The sequence below is a fragment of the Diplotaxodon limnothrissa genome, linkage group LG11 (assembly GCF_057381915.1).
Source record: "Diplotaxodon limnothrissa isolate DT_005_m linkage group LG11, D_limnothrissa_male_GT1.1, whole genome shotgun sequence".
Lineage (NCBI taxonomy): Eukaryota > Metazoa > Chordata > Actinopteri > Cichliformes > Cichlidae > Diplotaxodon > Diplotaxodon limnothrissa.
Window position 1 is genome coordinate 8,830,038 of NC_140606.1, and position 5,996 is coordinate 8,836,033.

The following is a 5,996-nucleotide window of genomic DNA, read 5'->3' on the forward strand; positions in this document are numbered from 1 at the left end:
GCAACTCTTACATTTTAATTACACTGAGCTAAATTAGCTTTGCTAGTTGAGCTCATTGTTGTGAAAAACTTGTCATTCAAAGACAATATTATCAGCTCCAAAAGATTTTAAAGCTTGGTTGCAGCTGCATACTCGAAAACACTTTTCTGAAGCAAAATGGACTACACTGTAAAAGACTTCATATTTTATAAGCATTTTAATTATTACTAGGATTGTTATTGGACAGTAGAAATGAAAGGGAAGTCTTGGAATAAAAACTTGATAAATTAAGTAGTAACAATATTGCCTTGTAAATGAATAGAAAAGAGTGAAGAAAGTCAGATGACATAAAAACAAAGGCCTGTTGTTGAGCATTTAACGGCTATATACTTTTAGTCTGCTTTTACATTGTTTTAGTTTTATGTAAGTATCAAGTATTATGGCATGGGATATGCATTTATTTACTTTAGCAACTTCACTCATGTTTTCATCTGGTTATTACAGAATTTGCATGATACTGTGTTATGGCCTAGTTAAAAGTTTAATAAATTGAAAAAAAAATTTATTTTTACTCATAAACATTGATTAGAGTGTAATTACTTCTTCAGACAAATTGATGCATTCTCATGAACTTAGAATTTATCCATTAAAAATACACAGATGAGGGCGCTGGTTTGTGGAAGACACTGTTGCGACGCTATCTTGAATACAATGGGTGAGATGGACGGCACTGTTCTGCCTAATTGGGTTTTATGTATGTGGCTAAATATTGAAAATTTGTAGTATGCTTGTAGCACACAAAAACATAAATAAATATAATATAAAAGCATAAATAAGTTATTTTAACCCCGATATTGTCGCAATTTTTTATTGGCAGCAGCTTAGATATGCAACACTCCCATGTCCGTCTCAATCTTCCAGGTAAGGAAATTCCAGAAATCCCATTTTCAGCTGGAAAATGCAAAGTTCAGATGAAAAGAACCAGCTTTCTTGGAGTCAGCTAAACAAAAATACCATCTGATTATAAGCTTTGTTAGGCTCAAGTCTCCTAAAAATCACACTTTCCCTTTAATAAATAGTGTGATTCTATGAGAGTTTGTTTGTTTGTTCAAACAAAGTTTTATTAATGTTGGCTAACAGTAGCTAACAGTGGCTAACAGTAGCTAACAGTGGCTAAAACAGCAGTGCTTACTGACATCGACGTTTAGGACATCCTAAACAACCCGTCTCCGTATCGATGGCATCAAACAGAAGTGACCTTCACTGACTTAAATCACCTTGTATCGATACTTTCAGCTGAAAATATGGTCACATACTGTATTGCTGATATATATGTATAGCTGAGGTAAACTGCTGACTGACAGCCTACACTCGTCACAGATGAAAGGTGGCCAGATTGTTTGTCCTGGAGTTACACTTTCAAAACAAGTTACTTTTGGCTTGACATATTTGAGGCGAGTTATTACTTCACACCACTGCGAGCCTTCAAACATCAAACCGATTTGAACCTTAGCAGTAACGCGTGCAATGCAATCCTGTTTGTGTATTAATCACCAGAGGATGTCACAAAAAAAGAGATGAAAGAGGCAAAACCTTGTACAATAGTCAAGGGTTATAGTGGGCTGCTTTTATTTTGTTTTATTTATTTTTTTGGCACAACACCGCAACAACCGCAGGTGTCCATAAGTTGCAGTTGGACCACTCAATCAAAATTATTGTGAGTTGTGATTCTTTTCTCCACGATGAGCCATTTCAACCGATTTGAGGTATTTTTTTAGGCTACTCATTTTCCTGTTTAGAGTCAAAGTCACCCGCGACAATGCAGGAAACAGAAAATAGAGATTTTTTTTTTCACTACTTAGAATTAAAATTTAGGCTAAAATAAAATTTGTATTCCCATGTATTATATTATTTATCATTACATTAATATAACAAAAATAGCTGGCACCTTGAGACAACTGTTGTTGTGATTTGGTGCTATATAAGTAATTGAACTGAAATGAATTGAATTGAATAGAAGCACGTCCTCCGAAGAGCTACTTTTTACTTTCTTACTTTGAGTACATTTCATGAATCAGTACTTCAGCGTTTACTGGAGTATTTTTAAACACTCTTATTTGTACTTCTACTTCTATGTCTGTACCCCCCGATCCACACATATAGTGGTTACAACCTGCCACTACCAACTGCCATACCTTACATTTATCAGAAGACGCACATCAACTTGACTTACAGCAGAAATAGTGAGTTGTTGTGAAAAGACTGCTATATTTCTCCACAGGAACTCCCTGCCTGCCTGAAGTTTTTCCTTTTTCAGTGCGACAAGGAAAAGATGACAGAAAAAAAAAGACATTAGACTGAATGGATGGGTAATTAGGTTCATGGTGAGGGTGTGTCTAGAAACCTTTACAGTTCAAGATGCAGCTGTTCAAGATGATGTGTTCTCTTTTTAAAAGGTTTTTGAAAGCATTGGCTGAGGTTTCCTGAAATGAGTACACACCTACTAAAGATTTGAAACCTATAACTTAAGTGTTAAAAAAAAATAGTGAAATGGGAAGGAAAATAACAAAACGTTCTGAAAAATATGAAAAAGAAGAGGAATTAAGAGCAATACAAGTGATTTTATGGCTAAGTGTGTGACAATGAGTGAGAACAGCGTTTTTGAAAAGAAGAAAGCACAATTGCAGTGATGGGGGAATATACTTTAGATCCTTTCTGTCTTTGCTTCCTCCCATCACGTCTGAAGGAGGGGATGAGTCCTTAGCGGAGTCTACACCATATCAGCCGTGACAGAATGTCATTAACTCCACACCCACTCAGATGTCATTCTCTTTGTTGTGTTTTGAGCCCAGTGGCACCACCAGACAGAAGCAAATAGATTCATGCCCCTGGATAAAAGAAAATCTGATTCCTAGCTGACTGATGGAGTAAAGCCTTTTCCTGGCATCCACAACAAAGTGTGCTTTCTGAGGAAATATCAGCCATCCATCACCATCTCCACAAGTCTGAGAAGCTAAATTAATGGTGACCTTATGAGTGAATGCATGAGAGCCCTCTCCTGGGTCTGACTGGGAAAAGGTGTATGTGTGTGTGTGTGCGCGTGTGTGCGTGTGTGCGCGTGTGTGTGTGTGTGTGTGTGTGTGCGCGTGCGTGTGTGTGTGTGTGTGTGTGCATGCGTGCATTTTAAGTACTAAAAAGTGTCCATGAAAGAATAATGAGCTCCTCCAAATGATGCATCAGTCCCCAGTGGCTCTGAGATACAGAGTAATCCAATCTTTTACGCAAGGAATATTGGTGTGACATTTCAGCAGAAAGCAATCGCCACCATCTGTTTCAAACAGACAGCATTGCTCCCACCTGTGGTCCCAAGAGCGCTGGTGAGAGCATCACGACAGTCTCCCAGAAGGTGGGTTGCTTAAAGGACTGCAGAGGTCCTGTTGTTGTGTCTTCACTCCACTGCACTCTCCTTAAGCCTCGACACAGGCTGGGCTATGGGTACTCAGTGCGTCGCTGCACACAGAGATGTGACTGGAATACAGAATACAACAGTGTTATGGAGGAAAGCTAATCCAGAACCAGAACCAGCATATTTAGAAATGTTGCAGTGGACACACCAGCTGAACAGCGGCGGTCTCTGTGGGATCGAGCTTACTTAGGTGTGTTTGCTCAAATGGAGTTGACATGCAGCCCAGACTAATAGATTAGAAGGGCCTGGGTGAGCAAATCTCTGTCTCTTTCTCTCCATTGCTCCCTTTTCTTCCCCACCAGTGAGCCTATTTGATGTGACAGAGCTTGGAAGTTTGGATTTTGAACTTGACTGTGTGACTGTGTCTGCAGTGCCAAGGACATTATTTTGCAGTTAAATAAAGGGACTTTTGCCCCTTTTATTTGGCTGCACACTCTCTATGACACATCAGTTCATTATGATTTGTAGCATATGGTTTATGTTGATTTTAAGTCAAGATAATGTTTATGAAGCAGCTCGTAAAACCACTTTAACAACTTTTATACTGTTACAACCTCCATAAAAAAAATTCTAAAAGCACAATAAAATATATATATATGCATATACTATTCCACACTCACATTAGCAGTTACAGTATTTGGCTCATAGGACGCTATAATGATCCATAATGGGAAGCTATCCATCTGTATTCTTCAGCTGTTTTCTCATATTCACACCCCTGTTGCCTCCAGTGGGATTGCAACGAACACGAAGCAGCATCTCCCAGCTGGTCCCTCTTTCATCATAGGTTGCTGAATCACCCACATCCACTGTAACAAATGTCCTATTACTTGAGTTAAGAATGGTTTTTCAATTTAATTGGTGTCAGCTTACCTTCTCACACTCATTATATCCCTTGTTTGTTGAGTCTGTATGTCCTCCACTTGTCACTAGATAGATAGATGGTTGTGTAAAAAAACGTTGACATATTTGCCGTTGTAATCTACAATATAAATGTTTGTCGCACTACCCCTCAGAGCTAAAAACATCATTTAAATCCATATGCAGAATAATTTAATCACCAATTATGAAAATGATTTATATTATTCAGCAATAATAAATTATAACAACTTTGTAATATGCAAGTATAGTCACTCTTACACTCTAATTTCCAGATATATCACTGTCATTCCAATATTATCATTTTCCATTACATCTAATTTACTGGGAAATAACTTTTCAGCTGTCTATTTGAAGTCAGTGACATTCAGTTTTGGGACAGCAAATAACTGCTAGCATCCGCTAATGTTCATATTAACTTAAATTAAACACATTCATTGCCTTGGGATAAAGAGGACAGTGTTTATTTGATAAATGAAGGTTTAAAATGGCAACAAGCTGTCTTTTAAAAAAAATAAACAACACAGAAACCTTTTGACCAACAATTGCCAGCTGTGACTAACATTTATTGGACATAAAGAATCATAGGGCACCTCTACATTTACCTTGGCACACAAACCACCTACACTAGTAGCTAACCTGAGATTAGTTAAAATGAAAAGTATACAGCCACTCCACCAAACGCAGAGAGGCAGGCCAAAGCTCAGTTTGTTTCTATAATCAGTCTCATTTAGCCAGCGCGGTCCCCACAGAGCAGCTGCAGCACAGTATAATTCTAACACAGGTGGATTTCAAAGGCAATTAAGCACACCAGACAAGTTACATCACTGCATTTATAACAAATCTGGCAATTATCACCATTCCCTAACATGATGGTGGGATGAATGTAGCCCTTAGTATTTAGCAAGTTGATGATCCAGTAAGATAGATGGAGCAAAAGCGGATTTAAAAAGAGAAAAGGGCTGCCATACTTGTGAACAGAAATAGACTGTCACGGCTGGCGGAATGAGCCGTGTGGTGTGGAGGAAAGGGAGGACCCAAAATGCAGCAGTGACTGATGATACGAGTGATGTTTATTTACAAAGTGACAATGGCAGAAACAGGCAGTGAGGCATGACAAAACAACTGAAGAAACCTAAACTGGGAGAACTAAATGACAAACCTGAGACCATACAAAAGGGGTGCGGGGCAGAGAGACGCAGAGACAGGAACACCATAGAACGCAGACGAGCCAACAATGAACACAGACCGACACCCACTAAATATACACACACAAGGTAATCAGGTAATCACACACAGGAGGGAAGAACAGCTGAACCTAATACACATGAGGGCCGGAGGACACAAGCTGAACACAATGACAACAGACACAGACCTTCAAAATAGAATAGGAAATCCAGAACATGAGCCTTCAAAGTAAAGCAGGAACACACAGACTGATTTACAACACAACACGGGGACATGAACAGAGCACCAAGGACAGACACAGGTAGGGCTGAATACACACACCAAACTACAGGTTCAACCCTAAACCAATACAAAATCAGAATAAACACAAAGCACAAAAATGAACTTCAAGGAAACACAAAACGCTGGGCCAAAATGACCCAGGACCATGACATAGACTCATTATGCTATTATATTCACATCATGTCTCACAATATGCTATCAC